General features: G+C 47.5%; 1 protein-coding gene across 9 annotated transcripts in view; it reads right to left on the reverse strand.

Annotated features, from left to right (window-relative positions):
* The window catches only part of FAM120B (family with sequence similarity 120 member B), a 116,062-nt gene that overhangs the window by 20,468 nt on the left and 70,716 nt on the right, over positions 1-24,878 (reverse strand). For 5 of the 9 annotated variants that reach the window (XM_059940779.1, XM_059940778.1, XM_059940777.1 and 2 more), the window contains one exon: positions 11,030-11,820. The gene's annotated coding sequence lies outside the window, so the exon portion shown is untranslated. Of the gene's footprint in view, positions 1-1,402; positions 1,427-7,751; positions 10,987-11,029; positions 11,821-24,878 lie in introns of those variants that run through there. The other 4 variants (XR_009506094.1, XR_009506095.1, XR_009506092.1 and 1 more) reach the window with 4 other exon arrangements.

Raw genomic sequence — 24,878 nt, forward strand, 5'->3', positions numbered from 1 at the left:
AGTGGCTGAGGCCACCTACAGTCAGTGCAGGGTCTCTGTGTGCTCAGCAAAGACGCTTACAGAGAAGCAGCTGTCTCATTTAGCCCCGAAATGTAAAGTACCCGTCATCACAATCGCACAGCCAAAACAGAACAGCTACGTCTGTGGGCAAAACTAAAACTGAGCTGGGCAATCAGACCTGGCTTTGTGGCCCGACTACATGTAGAGGCCGCGGCTATAGCTTCTATAAACCAGACGCTGTTCTCCCCACAAGAAACAGGCACAGAGGGAAGAAGTCAACGAGGCTCCTTTGGGAGACTGGTTTCCCACCTGTTACAGACACTCCAGAATGAAAAAGGCTCTTCGGCTGCTGTGCAAACCCTAGTTTCTTCTCAGATCCGTGGGAACAGCTGGAAACTGGAGCTGGGCTCCGGGGGGAGATGGTCAGCTCGGGGAGGACAGCATCTGGACAGTGGGCAGGTGCCGCAGAGCTACAGACCCCGGACAAGGGGACAGCCTCCTGCCAGCCTGGTCGAGCCCCCGAGCTGGGCCCACCTGGTGCCAGCCTGTATCTGGCATGGGACTCGCGTCCCCGGGAGAGGGGCAGGTTCACAGACTTGGAGACCTCAACCTTAAACCCGGGTCCCTAGTTCCAAGGCTCTTCAATTCTGTTCACCTTGAGTTTAGCCCACAGCATACATATGTCCAGCTTCCTCGTCTTTTCCCGGTGACTTCGTCCCATGCGATCACTGCTTCGTTCGTGTGACATGGGTTGTGTGGGGAGAAGGGGGTCCGTCCTCAGGGCGGAAAGGCAGGGCTCCAGCTCTCCGTGGGGTCAAAGTCCCTCGGCTCCACTGACCTCCAGGAGCAAGGGTCCTGCTCAGACAGCCCTATGAGTTTGAATAAGTGATCAGAAAAGGCAGTTCCAGCGTTTCTGTGCCTTTTCAATTTGTAAATGTTTCTGAATTGCAGTGTTTTCTCTCCAAATTAACCCACAGGGAGAAAAGCCTCGCCCAGACACAGGCTGAGATGTAAATAAGGAGGAGACTTGAACGCACCTCGTGGTTTCAATGAACACCCAGCTGGTGGCTCCTCGGCCCCTGTGGATGGACCCCCCCCCCAAGCCCAGGCTGCTCCGGGCCCTGGTGAGGTCTCCCACGACAGTGCGGGTACGGGCGTGAGGGGCAGGGTCTCTGGAGAGACAAGGGCCCTCAGGATGGCCTGTGACCTGCAGGGACTTGGGCCCCATGACTCGGGGCTCACAAAGCCACCGAGGGTTCTGGGGGTCATACCTGTCCCAAGCCAGCCCTTCACATCGGGGTCCTAACGGGAACGACGGTGTCCACGGGTCCGAGTCTCAGGTGAGGATTTTGGTGGCCACAACGCTGGGCTTCGAGCTCCGCTCTGCAGGGCCAGCGCTCAGCGGGCAGGTGACATGCAACAGCACCTGTGGATGAGGGTGGATCCACGGGAAACATGGCCACGAATAACCACACGTGTCACTGCACACACGTGTGCCTGTACCTGTGGAACACATTCACGGAAATAGAGCTCTGATGGACACGCCAAACCTTCGTCCCTTGAGAAGGGAGGGATTTCGTATTGCCTGCTCAGCCTGACCCAAGTGGAACATGGTCGCTCGGGGAGTTTTATGAGAAAAGCTGGACATCCTTTCATTTAAGGGCGACTTCTACTTCCTTCTCGTGAGCTGTCTGTCACGTCCTTTGCCTCCTTTTCCTCATTGACCTATTGGTCTCTTTATTATTGACTTAAATAACAAAGAAACTCCTGTTTCTGATATGAGTTACAAATATTTCTTACAGCTTATCTTTATCTTCTGACTGGCTTATGGTGATGGTTTAGTTCCATGCATTTTTATTCTTATGTCATCTTTTTGTTCATATCATTATGGCTTCTGGGTTTTGTGCTATATTTAGGCCTTCCATACAACATGAAAAACCCTCCTGTGGTTTCTTTCAGTACACGTCTGTTTCTCTTCTTTAGCATTTAGATCATTGATCTGTCTGGAATTAACTCTGATGAAGTATAGGGCCAGCTTTATACTTTTCCAAGATGTTTGTCTATATAACATCACTACAGGAAAATCATGTTCCCCCAGCGATTTAAACACTTTTATCATAAATTACCTGTATTTTGGGTCTGTTTCTGGACTTCCTAATTATCCATTTGCCAGTAACATAGAGTTTAAAATATAACTTCAAAATGTGTTTTAATATCTCATAGAACTAATTCCTCTATTGTTTTTTCTCTTAGATTTGTCCTATTTTTATTTTTTCACACAAATTTAGATTTACCCTGTCTAGTTAAAGAGTTAACATTTTACTTGGGGTTGCACTATGTGTACAGATTAACTTTGCAGAAGCTGGCATCTTTACGATACGTCCTCTAACCCAAGTGCCCGCGTGCTGGCCCCGTCCCAGCGCGTGCGTTCCCCAGAGGTGCTGTACAGTTTGCTTGCTGTAGAACTTTCATATTGCTTCCTAACCGCATTGTTATATAGTTTATCTTTTTTTTGATGCTGTGATAAATGAAGCCTTTTCTTCTATCATATCTCCTAGTGGTTCTTGTTTCCCGACAGGAAGCCTGCTGATTACTTTGCCAAATTCTCTTATATTTTTGTACATATTTTTCAGCTGCTTCTCTAGGGTTTTCCAGATATACAATGAAATAACCTGTAAGTAATCATCACTTTATCTCATCCTTTCCCATTTTTGTACTTTCTTTCTCTTGACTAAACTGCATGGGCCAGAACCACCAAAACTGTGTGAAGGGGCTGTGGGATTGTGAGGGTCTGTCTTCTTCCCAGTGTTTCCAGGGTTCCCCAGGATGTGAGCTTTCAGGCTGAGACAGCACTGATAATGTTAAAGACGTATTCATCAATTTCTGTATTATTAGGAGCATTTTAAAAGCTGAGAGTGGATGTTGAATTTCATCCAATGTTTGTCAGCATCTATAGAGACATTTTTATCTTTTGCTCTACTAGATGGTGGTTTATATCAAAAGACCTAGTATTGACCCATTCTTACTTCACTGAAAAAAAAACACTTAGTCCCTTATTAGTATATAATCTTTTTAACACACTGCTGGATTCTGTTTGCTAATTACTTACTTAGGATTTTCACACTTGCTTATACATTAGTTGATAGTTTTCGTTTTTGCTGATCTCTTTGGTGTCAATGTTATGTTTGCTTTCTTTCTACATTTGCGATGGCTTAATGTTGGAACAGACAGGGTAAATGGCACAGAGGGAAATCAGTATTTTCCACCCTTTACCCAAGTAACCTGGAAATGGGTCTTTTATGTGCATCTGTTGGAAATTAAAAGATACTTGAGATATTATGAAGAAATTCCTATTTTAAAAAGCCGTTGAGATAATAAAGTCTAATAGGAGTTTTGCTTTCGGTAAAATTCCAAGTTTGACTTGCTCTTAAGGCCATTTGGTGCCCAGCAATGTTTGCTGGTTAATTTGGAAGCTGAAGGCCAGATTTTAATTTTATTTAAATAACACTATTTTATGCTCACAAGTGCAATGGTGAACAGCCAGGAAAATGTAACTTAATAAGCAGCCAAGCACCTGCTTTCTTGTTTCCAGGAAGCAAGGAGGACCTGCCTGCGGTCGAGCACTGGGCGGGTGACTGGAGATTGAAGGGAGCCTGGCAGGAGGTGGCTGGGGGGCCCGGCTGGGGGCCCGGCTAGCGTGCAGACCGTTAACTCCGGTGGGCAGTACGATGCGGAAGGCTGAGGGCTACTGCCGAGCTTGGGGGGCCGTGCTGATGAAGTGACCGCGGGGACCAAGACCCTCCTGGTGACACGCAGCCCCTGGGTCTGAGGGAAGTCACGTCCTAGAGCCACAAATGAACCTTCACAGCAGATTTTGTGAAATTCTGGGGGTGCTGCAGCCATGGCAGCCGGGGGCTCTGTGCGGGGCGGGCATCTCAGGAGAGGCTTGGGTGGGTGAGTCTGGCCACGAAGGGCTGACTCCGCCCCAGAAGTGGCTTCCTATACCGCATGGAATCGCTCGGGTCCCTGGCTTCCCAGTGACTCCCTGGAGACCCTGAGATGCCTCGGGTCTTGCCTGGGCATCCACTCCTGCCCAAGCCCAGGGTCTGGCCGACAAAGCGCCGAGGGGGCCCCAGAAACCCTGGAGTAGGTCCCGTGCTGCCCTCCTGCCTGGTCCCAGCTCTGGGTGGTTCCACCAACTTGGAGAATACGGAGGGCGGCCTGGCGCCCTTGTTTCTGGGAGGAACTGCCATGCTCTGCCCTCTCCTGATAAACCTGGGGGTGGGCCCTGCATGTGCAGCTCACCGGCCTGTGAGGCCTCCTCGTGCAGGTCTGCGTGGTGCCCGGTGGAAGCGCCTCGGACACACACGCCCGTCCTGACCGAGAGAAGCAGCCCAAGGTCACAGCCAGACCTGGGAGCTGGTCTCCCCGACAAGAACCAGCGGGAGAAACAGAATCTACTTTGTATCCCTCAGTTCTCAAAAAAGCAAGTAACTGTAAGCAGACGGGGCAGGGGGTCCCTGGAGGAAGAACCAGGCACGGCTTTCTTGACGTAAGAAGCCATTTTTGGCGTGATCTGAACCTGGACACAGTCCGAGTTATTCTGCTTGCCTTTGAACAGGTCTCAGCAGTCAATGACCTTAATGGAGGTGGGGAACGCAGGAACAAAGGAAAAGCAGTCAAGAAGCAATAGATCAGCGATAAGACAGAGTCCCAGCTCCTCCTCAAGGGATGTACACCACAGTCTGAGTTATTCTGCGGGAACTAGGGACGTACACCGCAGTCCGAGTTATTCTGCGGGAACTAGGGACGTACACCGCAGTCCGAGTTATTCTGCGGGAACTAGGGACGTACACCGCAGCCCGAGCTATTCTGCGGGAACTAGGGACGTACACCGCAGCCCGAGCTATTCTGCGGGAACTAGGGACGTACACCGCAGCCCGAGCTATTCTGCGGGAACTAGGGACGTACACCGCAGCCCGAGCTATTCTGCGGGAACTAGGGACGTACACCGCAGCCCGAGCTATTCTGCGGGAACTAGGGACGTACACCGCAGTCTGAGTTATTCTGCGGGAACTAGGGACGTACACCGCAGTCCGAGTTATTCTGCATGAACTAGGGACGTACACCGCAGTCCGAGTTATTCTGCGGGAACTAGGGACGTACACCGCAGTCTGAGTTATTCTGCGGGAACTAGGGACGTACACCGCAGCCCGAGCTATTCTGCGGGAACTAGGGACGTACACCGCAGCCCGAGCTATTCTGCAGGAACTAAGTCCCCCACCCAGGAGGACGAAGAGTGGTGCTGCTGGCCCTCCCAACTTCAGTCAACTAAAGCTCGGGCTGTGTCCACCTTTGCCCAATTCTGTGTTGAATTCTCTTCTGCTCAAGCCCCCTCATGAAGATGCAGGTACCCTAAGCTTAAAACATCCCCAATATTGCTGCTTTGGGAAATATCCCTGGCGCTCTCCTTACTTGCTACAAGTAATAAATCCTTCCTTCTCCCGTGCTGGGCTTGGTTGTGTCTTCTGGCTTGACGCTCACCAAGAGGGGAACCCAGTTTTGGGGTAACATAGCAAAGGTCTGGCTTTGCCCTAGACCCCTCCTAGCCCCCCGCTGGGGGGCTCCAGTCTCACCACCTGACACCTCGGTGGAGAGGAGGCTGTGACCGGCCCGCTCCCTTCAGCAGCTCTCAACCCCAGTCGGAAACACGGACTCTCTAGGAGGCTCCGCAGCTGCGCCCCCTGCAAGGAGCCCCCTGGTGCTGCCGGGAGGGACGTGGATCCCACAACAGGGCCCACAAAACGGTCCTGCTAACAGCTGACGAAAGCCCACCCATTTGTCCCATTAAACCAGCTCCCCAAACTGCGTGGGTGGACAGACGTTCCCTGGCCGAGGGACAGTGTCCCAGCCGGTTGGAGCTCTCCCGTGCGGGCAGAGACTCAGCCCTCAGACACCAGCCTGAAATTTGGGGAAGGGTCCATTCTGGAGCCAGGCGCCAGGTGAACAGAAATCCACGGCCACCCAGCTCTCAGATTGGCCAGCTCTACTTCCAACCGTATGTGCTCCGAAGTGGGGGGAGAGGGCCAGGCCAGAGGTGGAGGGAGAGCTGAGGGAGGGGCTGGAGGGCCGGGAGGAAGGAAGACCCGACCCCTCCCCAGCCCCATTCCAGAGCACAGATAAAAGTGAAATCTGACCAGGGAGTGTTTGTGTTGCCACGGTAACGGGGACACTTCAGCAACTCGGAGCAGATGGTCAGTGAGCGACAGGCAGCATGTGCCCCGTAAGCCCCGCCGCGGGCACAGATGGAAGGTGGGCAGGGCGCTCGCCCGGTCCCCTGACGTCTCCTTCCCTGCCCTCCCCCTTGTGCTGCGTCACGGAGATTAGCGCGTGTGTGTGCAGCTGGGCTTCAGTCAGCCGAGTGGGACGCGGACGACCAGGGGCCCAGAGGCTGGTGAGCAGCCCTGCCAGCCCTGGGCTGTGCCTGTGGCTTTTACAGGAGCAGCACACTTCCCTGTGGGGTGGAGGAGAATTAAACATCTCCTTCAGCGTCTTCAGGGACGGGGTGGGGCAGAGACAGGTCCTCGTGGGGACTTTGGGGACTCAAGGGCGGGAAGCATGTGGTCACGCTGCCTGGCCACCGGCCAGTGTGTGACCCTGCGATTCTGCGTCTTGTGCTGTTTGTAAATATTCACCGCATTTGGTTTGACCCCCTTTGTGGGAGGTTTAAGCATCAGCCTCCAGCCCGGCCGACGGGAGAAGACCCCTGCACATGCCACACTTTCCTCTGTTCTAGTTGCATTTGAACGTGTCCTGTGGCCCATATAAGTCGGACACTCCCTTTTCCTTGGGCTGCCCGACTCAGAATGAGCTTTGTACGGACAGGACGAGAGTAAATTCCTATCTGGACCCTGGGGACAGAGTCTCCCACACAAATGTCACGTCAGTACATCTGCCCACAGAACAGCTGCGTCAACCTACGTGGCTTCCCCGCTGTCCCCAGGCTCCCACACCTCCATCCACGCCTCCTCCAGGCTGTCCTGCATTAGCTTTTGGCCATCTTGTTTCTGATGCTTTTTTTAATGCATTAAATTCTAACCCGTATCTCTTCCCACTTTCCCTTTCCAGAGGTGCTGAAGTTGTCCTTTCAGGGAAAACAACACAAAAACAGTTTTGTTGCCAATGATGAAATCTGAAATTTCAAGCAGAAATTAGAGTTGGGAGCCCTGTGTGAGCCACAGCCGCTGGAGGGCGTGCACATGGAAGAGCTCTCAGACGGGGCTGCGGGTGACAGCAGCAAGGGTGACTCTCGTACAAGGACACATGCCAGCGTTTGGAAGGCCGCAGGACTCAGAGCGCCAGTATTTTCCACATGACCCAGCAGGGTACACAACTGTGCGCCCAGAGTGCAGGGCTGACCAAGGCCCGTCACACACGCTGCGCGCAGTTAACTGAAGCGCTTTCAGATTCCACGGCAGTTGCCTTCAGAGAACGCCTGCCTGTGGCGTTCGGGAGGACTTCCAGGAAGCCCGTCCACACGTCTCTGAAAGGCCACCAAAGGCCTCCTGCTCTCGAGCCACAGGCCTGGGGCTGGTCCTCCTTTTCCCTCAGACGAATGGCGCACTGCTGCAGACGGTCCGCTGTCTTTCCTAAAACTGGACACGAAATGGATTTGCAAAAGTGCAAAAGAATGCTGCTCTTCTCACTAATTTGGGGGAAATGTTATTTTTAAATGAATTAATAAATACACATTTAAGGTTTTTTATCATTTTTAATTTTCAATGCAGTAACCTAGAGTCCTCAATAGTTTCTAGGTATAAAAGGGGTCTAAGACCAGTAAGAACGAGAACTGTTCCTAAGAGGACGAAAAGCACATTTTCTACGGTCTCTGTGTACTTGCTAGGGCCCACTAAAGCCTGGGAGTCTACTGTGATGATCTGCTGCTCCTCTATGAAAGAGAAACCCTTCAGTATCCAACATAACAAGGTGATTTTCCTGACATCTGTCCACACAAGCTCAGAAATATTCAGTTTGACAATCAGCTCATTATAATGTGCTGTGAACGTTTTTATGAGGGCCAGGGACTGAACCTCGCTACATACCATCTGGGATTAAAACGATTTTAATCCAGCTTTAAGACTTGGAAAGGTCCAACTGTTAGAAGGAAATATGCTGAAACCCAGAATATCAGAAAAGAGCAAAGGAAGAGGAGGATTTCTAAGGTGGGGAGGGAAAGAGCATGACTCTTTGGGAAAACCTTTTCAGAAAGAAATAAAATTCTGTAACCTTAAATTGGTGACTCATGCTGAGTCATGATTCCTTCAGCCACTGCAATACTGTCTTCTCAGAAGTGGATTGCTCTGAGACCAACGCCAAAGGTATGAGACAATTTCCTCCTTTCGAGTTGACTGCATCCCCCTCGCCCGGGCACACGGTGACCTGTCACTGCCCTGCTGCCTGGGACAGGAAGGCTGGGGTGACACCAGATGTGTATCAGTGGCTCAGACTATTTCAATATCTCTTCACACGTGACAGGCTTTTATCTTGGCCTGGATCCGAAGTTAAGGGCTGTGGCTTGAACATTCGATTCAACAGACAGGCTGGTGGCTTAATTTAATCGAATTATCTGCTTTTCCTGAATTTTAACAGCTACATGGATCAAGAAAAGGGAGAGTATATCTCACGCCATTTTACACAAACTTATGAGTTAGCTGCTAACGCAAAGGACTGAGAGGCTGGAGAGGCTGAATCAAACCACAAAACAGATCTTGGACAGTGTTTTACTCTTGGTGCCAGATTTGCCTCAAAGAAAATGGGTTTAGGAGACGACGAAACTGTAAAACAGCCAGCGAGAAAACCTACAGCCCATCGAACCTTCCTGGAAGAGGTTTCCCCCGGATGCTCAGCTTTACTAACATTCAGTGGCTCTAGTGGAGACAAGTGTCCAGGTGTGAAGCCGTGACCAGTGGGCCTCGCTCCCTCCTGCCCTCAAGTCACTGCCTGCCGGACCCCCTTGCCCTCCAGCTCTGACCTCCGGGCAGAGGTGGGCGCTGACCTGGGTGCCCGCGGGGGCCTGGTCGTCGGCACCAGCACACGTTTCGCCCGCAACTCCCTGCGTGTCCTGTGGGCGCTGACCTGGCTCTCCAGGAGAGAGGCTTTCCGGGAAAACCACAGAGACGCGAAGACCAGTCTGGTTTGGAGAGGCTGCTGCTTCTCCTTCTTTTTAGTTCAGAAAACTTGCCGAAAAGAGAAGGCTGAAGTCAACTTCAGTTTTTACCCAACCTCGAATAAAGCCGGCTTCCGCCACCCACCTTCTCATTCAGAACGGTGACCACCCTGCAGACCCGCGCTGCTTCCGCACAAGGCGGGCTCGGTTGGGCCGGGGACAGTGAGGGGAGGCACGAGCCGTGGCCTTCGGTGCCACCGGAGACCGTGAACGAGTAGCTTTTCTAACCACACAGGACCTCGACGTGAGAGAACGTTTGCCAACTGTTGGCTGGTTCACCTCCGTGGATGGGGTCTCACCATCAGTCTGCAGAGCCAGCTCCAGCCCTTCTTAACGCTTCACAAGGAGCTCCCAGAACATCTGGGAGACGGGAGCCACGGAAGAAGCCACGAGTCAGCTTCTGCTACACTAACAGGGAGGCAGCCGGCTCGGCCACGGGTTACGTCGGCATCAAACAGGAGGAAGTTATGAGCATCAGGCCCTGCGGGGCCCCCCGAACGCAGCACCTGCGCGCAGGCCGGGTCCCCTCTCCCCGCACGGAACTGCGGCTTCCCCAGAGCACGGCATTCAGGGTCCCTCTTTCCACCAAGGGACGCAGTTCGTGGTCTGACAACATCACGGTCCGCAAGCCTGCTCTTCCCCAAGCCGGCAGGACAGTGGGGTGAGGAATTCACTGGGCACTAAGCCAGGCCGACACTGAAGACCGGCGAGGATGTCCAGTCACCTGTGTGTCGCCAGCCGAAGCTTCAACACCACGTACAAAACACAGACCCGCCTCACACATGTGCTTCGTTTCCCTTTTGCAAAAATTTTTTTTCTTTTTTGTGAGTCAGGAGATAGTGGTGCCTGCTTATTTCTTTTTCTTCCTAAGTTGTGGCAGGTGCCTGAAAGAGCTTGAAATTTTAAACAAGAAGTTCAAAGGATGGAAAACAATGAACATAACCAAATTCTGGGTGTTGAAACCTGAAACAAAAATCAGATTTATAAAATCCAACTAATTAGTACTTAAGAAAAGTACACTTTATCTCAGACGAAAACAGCGCCCCTGCCGTGCTGTGCTCCTCCACGGGACCACACACACGTTGCTGCTGCAGAAGTTCCCACAGCACAGTTCAGGCAGGAGCCCTCCTGAAACCCGGTCCCCCAGAAGCTCTACCAGTTCGAGGGAGCAGCAAAGGGGGGACTCCCAGCCTGGTACCAAGGGGCGCGAGGCACAGGAAGGACCCACCGCACCACAGCTGCAGGGGTGGGTGGGCGCCCGGGGCAGGGTCCCCCAAGCCCCGCTCCCCTCAAGGCTCTGCTCCCCCTTGCGCCGCCACCGCAGGCCCGGCAAGAGGCTCAGCCGCCACTGTCCCGGCAAAGCCCTCCTCCAGCACAGGCTACGGCAGCCCACGGAGAGCTACTGGGGCTGTGATGCTGACAGTATCTGCGTCATAATTTAGCTTCCTTTCATCTACATCACGTCTTAGACTGAAGGCTGTGTTAAGGAAGCGCTGTGAGCGTAAGGAACCTAATGCGAGTCGGCACGAATTTAAGTAACATGAGAAGAGCAACAAATCAGCACAGAAATCACTTCTTTCCTTTTAGGGAGTACGTGTGACTTACACTTGAAGATGAGGACACCAGGGCCACAAAGTAGGAGGAGGCCAGGCAGAGCCAGGACCAGACCGTGCTGTCACCACGGTAACCTCGTGGGAGTCGTCTGCTACCTACGAGGCCTGGGTTAGAGCCCCAAGGCCTTTCCAGCTCTAGAACTTTAACTACAGGTCCAAATGAAAAACAGAAGCAAAGAAGTCAGTCATGTTTTCTCATTAGTAACAGACTAATCATTTATATTTGGCATAAACCACAAACTGGTATCACAGATCACCGTTATGACATGAAGAGAGATGGCAAACCCAACCAGACCATCGGTACAGCTGCAGGTTTCCCTGTGGGCCTTGTGGCTAGTGCTGAGGAACAGAGCACATGGAGTGCGGCACTGGTGCCCCCCTCCCGGATGGGTCACGGCTTTTCCCTGGTTCTTGCATGTGTCTCCTTTAATGATGAGGTCTGGCTAATTCCTAGGAGCAAAATGGTCACCACAAACCAGTCATTTCCACTCACCAGTGGAAAACTCTTAACTCCTGACAAAATGGCCTTTCTGACAAATTTAAACAAGGAATCAAAACCTAAACGCTGCACCATGGACACATCAATGCATTTTACAAGGATCCTTGTATGTCAGAGGCCTGGGCCCACCACTGTGAGAAAGTAACTTTCTGTGAAATCGTGAATTGAACTCAAGGACAGCTACATGAAGACACGTGTGTGCGCCGGGCTGTGTGCAAACGAAGCAGGAGCTGCAGCCACGCGCTCGGGACAGACATCGAGGCCTCTGCCGTGCGGCCGACCCGAGGACTCCTGCAGCGCGGCCGAGTTCTCCACTCCCTGTTCTCTCCCACGAGCGTCTCTGCATTTACACTCACTGTTAGGGCGATACTTGTATTCGGGGTGAAGCTGCAGTGGTGGTTCTGGGCGACATGTCGCAGGTGGTTTTCCGTGAGTGTCTTCAGCTCCGCCTTGTCTTCCTGGCTCCCTTCTCTACCCGCTGCCTGTGAAATGCACAAAGGGAACGGAGTTTAAAACACACACCACGTCCCATGTACGTCTTGGACTGGGTGCCAGTAACGTGTGAAACAGTGTATTTTATGATGTGTCTTGACTGTAGATAAGCCAGAGGCACTATGTTCAACGTCCAAGTTTTAAAACAATTCTCTCTCCAACGGTGACAGGGTTCTGTCCCACCCAGCAGGCAGGCACTGGCTGGACTGCGGGAACACAAGTGACTGCGTGAGTCTCCGTGGCAACCGCATCTTCTGAGCCAGCCCTCTCTCCCTGCCGGGACAGGACAGCCTCCTAAGCTGGAGGGCCTGGGTGGGCGGGGGGTGAGCGGGCAAGGAGGGGTGTGTCAGCTGCAGTTCCCTCCACAGGGAGCACCACACCTGAGGCCGTGTGTGTCGGCATGGGTGAGGTGCTGCCTGGACATGGAGGAGGGTCTAGGAGAAGCTGAAGGACCCCCTGCCCCTGGGGCGCCCCCTCACTGAGTGTGGCCCTGGAGGCCCACGATGGGTCTGCTGATCTGACGCCACCAACCATGTGCTTCTTCCGTGTGACCCCTGCTGTCCTCAGGGCTCAACATCATCCTTATTTTGTGGGTCACTCCTGCCTCGGTGATGCTGGAAGGTGCCAGCCCCTCTCCTCTGAAACGCTCCTCCCCGCGACCCAGGGCACTTGCACCCAACTCCTCCTGCCCCCTCCGGCAGCTCTCCCTCAACCTCCCCTTTCTCCGTGGTCTGTGGGTGCTGGTGCCCCAGGTGCTATTCCTAGTTCTCTACAAATGTGCTCGCCGTGTGTGCCTGCATCTGTGTGCGTGTGTGGCATCGGCGTCTCAAGGGCAACACACCCACAGGTTACTGCTGTTCTCCCCATGCTTCCAAGTCAACGGTACTGAAATCTTAACCCAACACAAGTCAGAAACCTGGGGGTTATTCCAAGGCCCCTCACCCTGCTTCCAAAGGTCACGCAGAGCTTCAGATTTTCTCAACTACGTCATCCCTTCTGTGCCTCCAGAAGAAAACTAGAGGTCTTTGCTCTAAAGAAAGTGACCAACCCGAGGTAAGAGAGCGAAGGATTCCAGTGTCAGGGCTTCCATGAGGGTCCCATGACTGAGGAGATGGCGGGCGGAAGCCCCGCCAGGTACAGACTTCCAATCCCCTTTCTAATGCCTGACTCTTCAACAAGAGCGGACACTCAAGAATCACCTGGCATCTGAGAAAAAAAAAAACTAAAGTAAAAACAGAAACCAAAACAAACATACAGAAAAAGAAACTTGGAAGGACAGTCTATGAAGGAAGAGAAACAAAATAAAACAAACCTACAGGTGTAATTAATCTCAGATGTGAGCGAAAACGTGCAGTCTTGACACAAAGAAGAAAATGTGATAAAAATTAAGTATGCTGAGCTTTCAGAATTTAAAAACAGCAAAATTAAAACATTAATAGAAAGGATGGAAAATAAAGTTTAGGAAATTTCCCACAAAGTAGAGTAAAAAGACAAAAAGATATTAGGAGGAAAATATAAGATAATTATAGGACTCAGAATACAGTGTCTAACCTCTGAGACAAATAGCTGAGAGCAGAGAAAATGAAAGGAAGAAATCATCACAGAATCATTTGAGAAAAGTTTTCCGGATCTGAAAGACGTGAATTAGCTTCATGTCACCGTCCACTCGGCAGGTGGGGCGCGCTGGAGATGGGCTGGCTTCCCCCACCGCTCTGAGCAGGGGCTCCTTGGAAGCTCTTGCTGGTGGTCAGGTGTGTGCCAAGAAGCTGGGCTGGGTGCTGGACCTCCCCGACTTGGGGCCCATCAGGATGGCCAGGCCTAAGGCCTTTCCTTAGAAGCTCACCCACACCGACCTCCTTAGAGAGTGAAGGACACACCTTCCTCACCACAGGCCAGAGACAGACCCAGTGTGTAGAGGTTGTTAAATTAATTAAACAAAGAGGCCATCAGACTGACTCGGCTCCAAGGCCTTAGCAGCCTAAGTAAGCAAACCGAAACCGTAACCCTGAAATGCCTTGAAATGAAGGAATCAAAACCTAAGGACAACCCATCACAAGCAGCCAGAGAGGCTACGAGCTCCAGCCAGTCAGAAAGCTCCCGGCCTTGCTTCGCCTCTCTCTGGACAAGGTTCCCCTCAGCTCTTATTGGTGACGCCTCCAAACAGATTCTGCTTTGGTGCAGCCCAATTTGAATTGATTTTTTTCCTCAAATAAACTCTTAAAAATTTAATATGCTTTAGCTTGTCTTTTAACAAAGTGAAAGAGAGTTAAGTTAGCAAAGAAAAGACATGGAAAGTTGAAGCAAATGCGGCAAAATCTTGATAATGAAGAATCTGGAACATCCATTCTGAAGCTTCCATTACTGCAAAACAATGGAAAGAATGGCACCTGCTAACCAGGGCATAAAGGTGGATGAAAAGAGGGAGGTGAAGAGCGGAGGACAGGCTGCGGGCCGTGGAGGGAACGGAGGATGCAACCGAGTCACTCACGAAGGAGGCAGACGCCTTCACACCCAGCTTCCTTCCTCTGAAAACCTCGGAGACGGAAACAAAACCTCAGCAGCGCGTGAGCGGCACTTTAGAAGCTTGAGAGCAGCCTCCACAATAAAGCTGAAGGTCAGAGGTGACCTGATGCCGTCACACTGCTGTCTGTTGAGGCCAGTTTTAGCTGCCAGACACGTCTTCCTATTTCTTTGTATGCCTTGTGATTTTCCGTTGAAAACTGGACATTTAAACCTTATACTGTGGTAATTCTGGAAATCAGATCCTCCTCATCTCCTGGTGTTTGCTGTTTGTTGTTGCCGTCTCTGTGCTGGGGACCAGCCTGAGGGGGACACGTAAGGCCTGCTCACATCTTTTCTGAGCCTGCACCCTTCCCTGGCCATGTGTGGCGGCTTTCTCAATTCCCCTGTATATATGCTTGCTTTTGAATGTCCTAACCCTTAAACGTCTGGCTTCCAAAAGAGCACAAAGGGAAAAAAGAGGAAACAAAAGCCCCACAGGGGTTGCTCCTTTAAATACTGTGGGGTTGAGACAGTGGCGGCCAGCGCCTGTCCCTCAGCAATCAAGAAGCCTGATGTGTGGCCCAGGACCTCACTGCCCATCCTGGCTCCAGCAAGCTGCACTAGGAACGTGGGCATGGCTGTCTGCCGAGGGCCTGGAGGATGGGCAGCCAGAAGGGATGGATGGAAATTAATCACAACTAACCAGCCAAGCCTCCCCTGGAAGCTGCAAGCCTTCAGACTCCAGAGTTCCAGAACAGCTCCTTCCGACGGGTTCTGCCAGCACAGCTGCTGTCTAGGTAGATGGGCCCTGGAGCCTCCTACTCCACCATCTTCCCTGACATCACTCTCTTCCCATCAATTTTTGAATGTAGTACTTTTATTATTATTTCTAAAAGTAATTTTGATTTTGATTTCCTCAGTAAAAATTTAGAATGGTGGATTAATTTCCAAGTGGGAAGATTTCTGCTTTTTATCCTTCTGTTGTTGATTTCTTAAGTTATTTTCTTATGGACAGAAAATATGTCTTATGTGATTTCTGCTTTTCACTAAATTGGTTGAGATTTACTTTGGAACCTGTAATACCCAGTTAGATTTTTTAACTGTCCATTTATTTTTGAAAATAATATAAATAAAGAGGGCATATATTGTTCTGTATATTTCTATTACAGTAAACTTGTTAATGAAGTTACTCAAATGTATATCATACCTTTGTCTACCTGATCTGTTTATCTCTGAGAGAGAGATGTATTAAGTATACTCTTATTGGGTCTATTTCTCCTTTTATGTTGCTTATAATTTTGATTTATATCAGGTGCATAAAGGGTATGACAGATTTTCCTCTATCATTTTCTTTCTTCCCCCCTTTCTTTCTTTCCTCTAGAGTGTACCCCTACATTTTACAAACATACGTAAACTTACATTTTTCTAAAAACAGCTAGATTTATTCAAAACCTATTCTCTAAGCAAGATAAAAAATTTAATCTGCCTTTACTTTTCACTTTAAAAAAAAATAAATTTATTTATTTATTTGTTTATTTATTTTTGGCTGTGTTGGGTCTTCGTTGCTGGGCGTGGGCTTTCTCTAGCTGTGGCGAGCTGGGGCTACTCTTCATTGTGGAGCGGGGGCTACTCTTCATTGCGGTGCGTGAGCTTCTCATTGCGGTGGCTTCTCTTGTTGCGGAGCACGGGCTCTAGGTGCATGGGCTTCAGCAGTTGTGGGATGTGGGCTCAGCAGCTGTGGCGCACGGGCTCAGCTGCTCTGCGGCATGTGGGAATCTTCCCAGACCAGGGCTCAAACCCATGTCCCTTGCATTGGCAGGCTGATTCTTAACCACTGCGCCACCAGGGAAGCCCCTATTTTTCATCTTATGCCCCAGAAACACTCATAACTTTCCTTATAATACCCCGAGATTTTAGTCTCCAATTGTTTTTGCTTATTTATTTTTTACAGTTAATAATTATAGAGCGATAACTATACATTTTACTGTTTTTTTTGTTCAACACTTTCTTATATCTCATGCATTCCTGTTAGCTGAAGTGCTCATTTTGCTAGAGCATATCCACTTTCTTTTGGAAAAGATCTGTTGGTCAAAATTTTACAATTCCTGAAAGTGTATTAATTTTTTGCTCTGATGCTACAATGCTAATTTGGCTGACTATAGGAGTCTGGGCTCAAAATTATTTTTCTCCAAAGGAAAGCAAAGAAATGACGTGATTGCTGGAGAGAAAGTAGATTACAAAGGGTTTCTGCAAAATGGGAGGAATAACCAGGGGGTGTAGCGGATGCTTTGGGAGCCGGGCAGTGGGGAGAGGCTGTGGCGGAGCAATGCCGCTGACCAGGTGACGGGGACTTGAGGGCACAGCTGAAGAGAATCGTGGGCAGCTCAGCCACAGGAGGAGACGAAAAAGCAGATATTCCCTCTGTTATTCTGGATTTGTCTATTTCTCCTGGCATTTGCTTATACAATTTAAATTTGATAATGCGTTGATGCTTGAAAGAGGGCAAATGTGGCTGTAGGAATGTACAGAAAGCAGAGTTGTCGGCTGTGACTGAGGTCGGGGAGAGTGCTGGAAAACTAAGCAGGGAGGAGAGGTGAAACGTGTGACGGTGGGACAGAGTGGAGGCTGACTTCCCTGAGGTCGGCGAGCGTGAGTGTAAGGTGGGGCTGGTAAGGTTGACTGTGGGTTTTTCTCTAGCCACAATACAAATGCAAAGGATTGGATTTAACCGAAGTTTGCAGTTTTACCACATAAACATAGTAAAATGAGAGAGGCAAAGCAGTCAAGAATAGATACAAGAAAGTCACTTTGATTACTGACCATGGAACGTAAACAGGGAGGGGACACAGCAGAGAAGGAACGTGAGGACCAGTGAAGGGGGCTGGACCAGTGGACTGGGGTCCTGATCTGACCAAAGGACCACCCAGATCTAGAGGCAGGGAGCTGTGTGGCTGGCAGTAGGTGTTTAAAACTGAAGTTATTTTTTTAGTGACCACAGAAGGGACCCAGAGCAGACTTCTCTCCTTCCCCTGAACTCTCTGAGGCACTGGAACTTTGTACCACCAGAGGCCTCTTGTGCCTGTCTGCCTCCTCAGAGAGTCCAGATAAATTGGTGGAATAGAAGGAGGTGCACTTACTCCCTCTTGCGAGAGCACCAGAATCACAACTAACTGCTGAACAATCATCGACAGGAAGACACTGGAACTCACCAAAAAAGATACCCCACATCCAAAGATACCCCACATCCAAAGACAAAGGAGAAGCCACAATGAAGTGGTAGGAGGGGCGCAATCACAATAAAATCAAATCCCGTAACTGCTGGGTGGGTGACTCACAAACTGGAGAACACTTATACCACAGAAGTCCACCCACTGGAGTGAAGGTTCTGAGCCCCACGTCAGGCTTCCCAACCTGGGGGTCTGGCAACGGGAGGAGGAATTCCTAGGGAATCAGACTTTGAAGGCTAGCGGGATTTGACTGCAGGACTTCGACAGGACTGGGGGAAACAGAGACTCCACTCTTGGAGGGCACACACAAAGTAGTGTGCACACTGGGACCCAGGGGAAGGAGCAGTGACCCCATAGGCGACTGAACCAGACCTACCTGCTAGTGTCGGAGGGTCTCCTGCAGAGGAGGGGGGGTGGCTGTGGCTCACCACAGGGACAAGGACACTGGAAGCAGAAGTTCTGGGAAGTACTCCTTGGCGTGAGCCCTCCCAGAGTCGCCATTAGCCCCACCAAAGAGCCTGGTAGGCTCCAGTGTTGGGTCGCCTCAGGCCAAACAACCAACAGGGAGGGAACCTGGCCCCATCCATCAGCAGACAAGCGAATTAAAGTTTTACTGAGCTCTGCCCACCAGAGCAACACCCAGCTCTACCCACGACGAGTCCCTCCCCCATCAGGAAACTTGCACAAGCCTCTTAGATAGCCTCATCTACCAGAGGGCAGACAGCAGAAGCAAGAAGAACTACAATTCTGCAGCCTGTGGAACGAAAACCACATTCACAGAAAGACAGACAAAATGAAAAGGCAGAGGACTATGTACCAGATGGAGGAACAAGATAAAACCCCAGAAAAACAACTAAATGAAGTGGAGATAGGCAACCTTCCAGAAAAAGAATTCAGAATAATGATAGTGAAGATGATCCAGGACCTCGGAAAAAGAATGGAGGCAAAGATTGAGAAGATGCAAGAAATGTTCAACAAAGACCTAGAAGAATGAAAGAACAAACACCTAGAAGAATTAAAGAACAAACAAATAGAGATGAACAATACAACAACTGAAATGAAAAATACACTAAAAGGAATCAACAGCAGAATAACTGAGGCAGAAGAACGGATAAGAGACCTGGAAGACAGAATGGTGGAATTAACTACCGTAGAACAGATTAAAGAAAAAGGAATGAAAAGAAATGAAGACAGCTTAAGAGACTTCTGGGACAACATTAAACGCAGCAACATTCGCATTACAGGGGTCCCAGAAGGAGAAGAGAGAGAGAAAGGACCCGAGAAAATATTTGAAGAGATGATAGTCAAAAACTTCCCTAACATGGGAAAGGAAATAGCCACCCAAGTCCAGGAAGCACAGAGAGTTGCAGGCAGGTTAAACCCAAGGAGAAACACGCCAAGACACATAGTAATCAAATTGACAAAAATTAAAGACAAAGAAAAACTATTAAAAGCAACCAGGGATAAATGACAAATAACATACAAGGGAACTCCCATAAGGTTAACAGCTGATTCCTCAGCAGAAACTCTACAAGCTGGAAGGGAGTGACACAATATATTTAAATGATGAAAGGAAGAACCTACAAGCAAGATTACTCTACCTGGCAAGGATCTCATTCAGATTCGACAGAGAAATCAAAAACTTTACAGAGAAGCAAAAGCTAAGAGAATTCAGCACCACCAAACCAGCTCTACAACAAATGCTGAAGGAACTTCTCTAAGTGGGAAACACAAGAGAAGAAAAGGACCTACAAAAACAAACCCAAAACAATTAAGAAAATGGAAATAGGAACCTACATATTGATAATTACCTTAAATGTGAATGGATTAAATGCTCCAACCAAAAGACACAAGCTTGCTGAATGGATATAAAAACAAGACCCATATATATGGTGTCTACAAGAGACCCACTTCAGACCTAGGGACACATACAGACTGAAAGTGAGGGGATGGAAAAAGATATTCCATGCAAATGGAAATCAAAAGAAAGCTGGAGTGGCAATACTCATATCAGATTAACATAGACTTTAAAATAAAGAATGTTACAAGAGACAAGGAAGGACACTACATAATGATCAAGGGATCAATCCAAGAAGAAGATATAACAATTATAAATATATACGCACCCAACATAGGAGCACCTCAGTACATAAGGCAAATGCTAACAGCTATAAAAGAGGAAATCGACAGTAACACAATAATAGTGGGGGACTTTAACACCTCACTTACATCAATGGACAGATCATCCAGACAGAAAATTAATAAGGAAACACAAGCTTTAAATGACACAACAGACCAGATAGATTTAATTGATATTTATAGGACATTCCATCCGAAAACAGCAGATTACACTTTCTTCTCAAGTGCACACGGAACATTCTCCAGGACAGATCACATCTTGGGTCACAAATCAAGCCTTGGTAAATTTAAGAAAATTGAAATCATACCAAGCATCTTTTCTGACCAACAATGCTGTGAGATTAGAAATCAACTACAGGGAAAAATACATAAAAAACACAAACACACGAGGCTAAACAATACTTTACTAAATAACCAAGAGATCACTGAAGAAATCAAAAAATACCTAGAGACAAATGACAACGAAAACACGACAGTCCAAAACCTATGGGATGCAGCAAAAGCAGTTCTAAGAGGGAAGTTTATAGCAATACAATCCTACCTCAAGAAACAAGAAAAATCTCAAATAGACAACGTAACCTTACACCTAAGGCAATTAGAGAAAGAAGAAGAACAACAAAAAAACTCCTGCAAAGTTAGCAGAAGGAAAGAAATCATAAAGATCAGAGCAGAAATAAATGATATAGAAACAAAGAAAACAACAGCAAAGATCAATAAAACTAAAATCTGGTTCTTTGAGAAGATAAACAAAATTGATAAACCTTTAGCCAGACTCATCAAGAAAAAGAGGCAGAAGACTCAAATCAATAAAATTGGAAATGAAAAAGGAGAAGTTACAATGGACACTGCAGAAATACAAAGCATCCTAAGAGACTACTACAAGCAACTCTATGCCAATAAAATGGACAACCTGGAAGAAATGGACAAATTCTTAGAAAGGTATAACCTTCCAAGACTGAACCAGGAAGAAACAGAAAATATGAGCAGACCAATCACAAGTAATAAAATTGAAACTGTGATTACAAATCTTCCAACAAACAAAAGTCCAGGACCAGATGGCTTCACAGGTGAATTCCATCAAACATTCAGAGAAGAGCTAACACCCATCCTTCTCAAACTCTTCCAAAACACTGCAGAGGAAGGGACACTCCCAAACTCATTCTACAAGGCCACCATCACCTTGATACCAGAACCAGACAGAGATACCACAAAAAAAGAAAATTACAGACCAATATCACTGATGAATGTAGATGCAAAAATCCTCAACAAAATACTAGCAAACAGAATCCAACAACACATTAAAAGGATCATACACCGTGATCAAGTGGGATTTATCCTAGGGATGCAAGGACTTTTCAATATAAGCAAATCAATCAATGTGATTCACCACATTAACAAATTGAAGAATAAAAACCATACGATCATCTCAATAGATGCAGAAAAGGGTTCTGACAAAATTCAACACCATTTATGAAAAAAACTCTCCAGAAAGTGGGCATAGAGGGAATCTACCTCAACATAATAAAGGCCATATATGACAAGCCCACAGCAAACATCACTCTCAACAGTGAAAAACTGAAAGCATTTTCTCTAAGATCAGGAACAAGACAAGGATGTCCACTCTCGCCACTATTCAACATAGTTTTGGAAGTCCTAGCCATGGCAATCAGAGAAGAAAAAGAAATAAAAGGAATCCAAATTGGAAGTAAAACTGTCACTGTTTGCAGATGACATGATACTACACATAGAGAACCCTAAAGATGCTACCGGAAAACTACTAGAGCTAATCAATGAATTTGGTAAAGTTGCAGGATACAAAATTAACTCACAGAAATCTCTTGAATTCCTATACACTAACAATGAAAGATCAGAAAGAGAAATTAAGGAAACAATCCCATTCACCATGGTAACAAAAAGAATAAAATACCTAGCAATAAACCTACCTAAGGAGGTAAAAGACTTGTACTCAGAAAACTATTAGACACTGATGAAAGAAATCAAAGATGACACAAACAGTTGGAGATATATACCATGTTCTTCAATTGGAAGAATCAATATTGTGAAAATGACTATACTACCCAAAGCAATCTACAGATTCAATGCAATCCTGATCAAATTACCAATGGCATTTTTTACAGAACTAGAAGAAAAAAATCTTAAAATTTGTATGCAGACACAAAAGACCCCGAATAGCCAAAGCAATCTTGAGGGAAAAAAATGGAGCTGGAGGAATCAGACTCCCTGACTTCACACTATACTACAAAGATACAGTAATCAAGACAATATGGTACTGGCACAAAAACAGAAATATAGATCAATGGAACAGGAGAGAAAGCCCAGAGATAAACCCATGCACCTATGGTCAACTAATCTATGACAAAGGAAGCAGGGATATACAATGGAGAAAAGACAGTCTCTTCAATAAGTAGTGCTGGGAAAACTGGACAGCTACATGTAAAAGAATGAAATTAGAACACTCCTTAACACCATACACAAAAATAAACTCAAAATGGATTAAAGACCTAAATGTAAGACTGGACACTATAAAACTCTTAGAGGAAAACATAGAAAGAACACTCTTCGACATAAATCATAGCAAGATCTTTTTTGACCCACCTCCTAGAGTAATGGAAATAGAAACAAAAATAAACAAATGGGACCTAATGAAACTTAAAAGCTTTTGCACAGCAAAGGAAACTATAAACAAGATGAAAAGACAACCCTCAGAATGGGAGAAAATATTTGCAAATAAATCAACGGACAAAGGATTAATCTCCAAAATATATAAAGAGCTCATGCAGCTCTATATTAAAAAAACACAACCCAATCAAAAAATGGGCAGAAGACCTAAATAGACATCTCTCTAAAGAAGACATACAGATGGTCAAGAAGCACATGAAAAGCTGCTCAACATCACTAATTATTAGAGAAATGCAAATCAAAACTACAATGAGGTATCACCTCACACCAGTTAGAATGGGCATCATCAGAAAATCTACAAACAACAAATGCTGGAGAGGGTGTGGAGAAAAGGAAACCCTCTTGCACTGTTGGTGGGAATGTAAATTGATACAGCCACTATGGAGAACAGTATGGAGGTTCCTCATAAAACTAAAAATAGAATCACCATATGATCCAGTAATCCCACTACTGGGCATATACCCAGAGGAAACCATAATTCAAAAAGACACATGCACCCCAATGTTCACTGCAGCGCTATTTACAACAGCCAGGACATGGAAGCAACCTAAATGCCCATCGACAGACAAATGGATAAAGAAGATGTGGTACATATACACAATGGAATATTACTCAGCCATAAAAAGGAACGAAATTGGGTCATTTGTAGAGACGTGGATGGATCTAGAGACTGTCATACAGAGTGAAGTAAGTCAGAAAGAGATAAACAAATATCGTATATTAACACATATATGTGGAATCTAGAAAAATGGTACAGATGAACTGGTTTGCAAGGCAGAAACAGAGACACAGATGTACAGAACAAACGTATGGACACCAAGGGGGGAAAGTGGTGGGGGGGTGGTGGTGGTGGGATGAATTGGGAGATTGGGATTGACATGTATACAGCAGTATGTATAAAATGGATAACTAATGAGAACCCGCTCTATAAACAATAAATAAATAAATAAAAATAAAATAAAACTGAAGTTATGAAGGGGTTGAGCTGTTGGTAATGAGAAGGCCACGGTGGAAGACAAGACCACTGAAAGGGGCGTCAAGGGACTAACATTACGCTATTGGAAGGACTATCAAGTCCAAGGCTGTTCAAATTATTCCAAGAGTCATGCTGGAAAGAGTGAGCTGGGAGCCCAAATCTTGAAGAATGTGAAGTACAACAGGAAGCGTGGTGGTGGGGTGGATGACATGAGATTTAAAGTTCACTGTTTTTATGGAGAAGGGAAATAGTCTGTGTGGGAGATTCTATTTTCCAAAAATGGCCACAACACTACTTCTGGTCTCCTATGCTCTTCCAGAACCCTACTCCTTTCCCATCAAGAGGAAAGTCTACTTCATCTCCACCTGAATTTGTACAGGCCTTTCTGGTTACCTTTTTGGACAGAATATGGCAGAAGAGCTGATGCATGACTTGTGAGGTTAGGTTATAAAAGTCGACATGGCTTCTGCCTTGTTCTCTAGCTCTTGGGGTACTTGTCTTTGGTAGGCAATTGCCATGCTGGGAAGAAGCCCAAACCAGCCCCCACGGACCAGTGGAGAGGCTCATGTGGAGAGAAACTGAGGCCCCCAGTCAAGAGCCAGCATCAGCAGGACATGTGAGTGAATGAGCTTCTGTATAACGTCATGTCTTCAGCTGAGGTCAAAGACACGGTGGAGCTGAGACAAGCTGCCTGAATTCCTGACTCGGAGCCTGTGAGCATTTGACATGGACGTTCCATACCACTAAGTGTTGGGATAATTTGTTATGTATAAAAATAAAAGACACATTTTTCATTTTCACCAAGAACTTTATTGCACAATATATTCACCCTTTAGTTCCACTACCTTCTGCCATTTTTCAGGCAACTTCATAATTCCATCTTCCCAAAACTTTTTATCTTTTTGAGCAAAGAACTGTTCCAGGTGTCTCTTACAGTCTTCCAGGGAATGGGAGTTTTTTCCATTAAGAGAACTTTGTAAAGACCAAAATAAATGGAAATCCGGAAGTGCAATGTCTGGTGAATACAGCGGATGAATCAGAACTTCCCAGCCAAGCTGTAACAGTTTTTGCCTGGTCATCAAAGAAACATGCGGTCTTGCATCATCCTGATGGAAGATTATGCATTTTCTGTTGACTAATTCTGGATGATTTTCATTGAGTGCTGCTTTCAGTTGGTCTAATTGGGAGCAGTACTTGCTGGAATTGTTTGGTTTTCCAGAAGGAGCTCATTACAGAGGACTCCCTTCCAGTCTCACCATATACACAACATCACCTTCTTTGGATGAAGACTGGCCTTTGGTGTGGTTGGTGGTGGTTCATTTCACTTGCCCCACGATCTCTTCCATTCCACATTATTGTACGGTATCCACTTTTCATTGCCTGTCAAAATTTGTTTTAAAAACAGAACGTTTTCGTTACATTTCAGTAGAGAATCACATGTGGAAATACGGTCAAGAAGGTTTTTTTTCGCTTATCTTATGTGGGACCCAAACATCAAAGCGAT

This window comes from Balaenoptera ricei, chromosome 12, assembly GCF_028023285.1.
Source record: "Balaenoptera ricei isolate mBalRic1 chromosome 12, mBalRic1.hap2, whole genome shotgun sequence".
Taxonomy (NCBI): Eukaryota; Metazoa; Chordata; class Mammalia; order Artiodactyla; family Balaenopteridae; genus Balaenoptera; species Balaenoptera ricei.